Genomic DNA, 1,760 nt, shown 5'->3' on the forward strand with positions numbered 1-1,760 from the left:
AAAAAAAAAAAAAAAAAATTCTTAACTGTGTACAGCTGTGAAGACCTACACTTCAGTTCTAAAGGTTCTGTTTGAAGTACGGAATGTAAGTGAGCCTCTATCTCACGGCGATTGATAGAGAAAGATTCGGGGTGCAGATACGATAAAAAAAGAGAACAAGGAATAAAAACTATAATTTTAACTTATCAGAAATTGTGTTCTGACGTATCTGATTTCCGATAGGTTAAAATTTATTCTTTGTTTTTTATTCCTTCTCTGTTATGTCTGTACCCTGAAATTTCTTTTTTACAATTTAAGACCTCGTAGTGTCAATCGTACAGAATACAGTTATCCAAAAATTTTTGCATTCGATCCAAATGATCCATTGCTACACGGACTCCACTCAAGGGTTAATTTTGTATTAATTTCGTCACTAGCTAGTTTTGTCATTTTGTTATCGAAATCCATTGTGAATGGAGAACGCAGTTGTATGACGAGTGAAGTAGTCGATATCAGTTCATTGATTTTGTCATCGACAATCCTGTTGCTTCCGTCACTTAACGTCACTCGCCGAGAGCGACGTTTTGCGCGTGACACCCGGTAGGAAGAATGTGAATCGTTGACTATAAGTGCATATAATTAAACGTAAAGATGTTATTGCATAATAGTAGTATATACACAGAAAAATTGTTCATTTGATTAAATTCATTTAGTTTGTTTCTAGTTCTTTTGTTACAGAATAATGTATGTATTTATTTCATTAATGGAATTAAAGACGAAAATTAAATTAATATAGTTAAATAGACAATTTTTTTAATGTGCACACACACGCAATTATCGATGGTTTTATCGTATTTTATCGATTGTTTAAAATCTATCTACGATATTTAATTATGATAACGCTTATCATCATGCGTACTATAATAGATTCAATCTTTCTGTCATAATATTGAGCTAGGTTGGCGTTACATCTGTCGTACGATGAACTTTTCAAGTCTGTTGATTGTGCGGGCTGTAGAATAGAGAGAGATCGGGAACTGATCTCTCCTGCAACGAATTAACACGCTTGAAAAATTTATCGTACGATAAATGTAATATCAGCCCTCTCTCTCTCTCTCTCTCTCTCTCTTTCTCTCTCTGCATGGTTCTGAAAACTTTTTAAGAAAGACTTTGAGCCTTCACGTGTACGTCTACCTGCATATTGCGTGCACGGGAAACGTGGAAAATAGCGGGGAAAAACTTGAACGTGGGAAATTGCAGAGCCCGGAGGTACGTTTCGCGATGGGGCAAACCGGAGGAAGGGTCGGTGCTACGTGCTTAGAGTATCGCGCGATGTACATAAATCAACGATCATTTAAAAATAATTTGCGTGCGAAATGAACGCGAAGTTGTCATTAACGCGCGTTACAAAGAAGATTTTGCTGAAAAATATCTAAAAGTTTAACCAGATAAAGATAAAAATATAATTTTGTTGGACCATCAAAACAATGTATATTATATTGACCGTACAATTTTTTTTCAATTTATTCATTTTCACGTAATTTCAATTTGATCTGTTATTATTAATATTGTTATTAATTCTCCGTGGTCCAACATTTTTTTAATGTTTTCCTAATTCAATTGGGTCATTGCTGTCTGATTGTGTTTTTTAAAGTTTTTGAGCTCAAAAAGTCTGAAAAAATTTTTGGCACACTCTTTCAACATTCAAGAATACGATCCGTAAATATTATATGAATGTTTTTCTTTTTTTTTTATATACATCTGAATTTGAGGCAAAAGTT

This window comes from Cyphomyrmex costatus, unplaced genomic scaffold, assembly GCF_001594065.2.
Source record: "Cyphomyrmex costatus isolate MS0001 unplaced genomic scaffold, Ccosl1.0 scaffold600, whole genome shotgun sequence".
In the NCBI taxonomy this organism is placed as follows: Eukaryota; Metazoa; Arthropoda; class Insecta; order Hymenoptera; family Formicidae; genus Cyphomyrmex; species Cyphomyrmex costatus.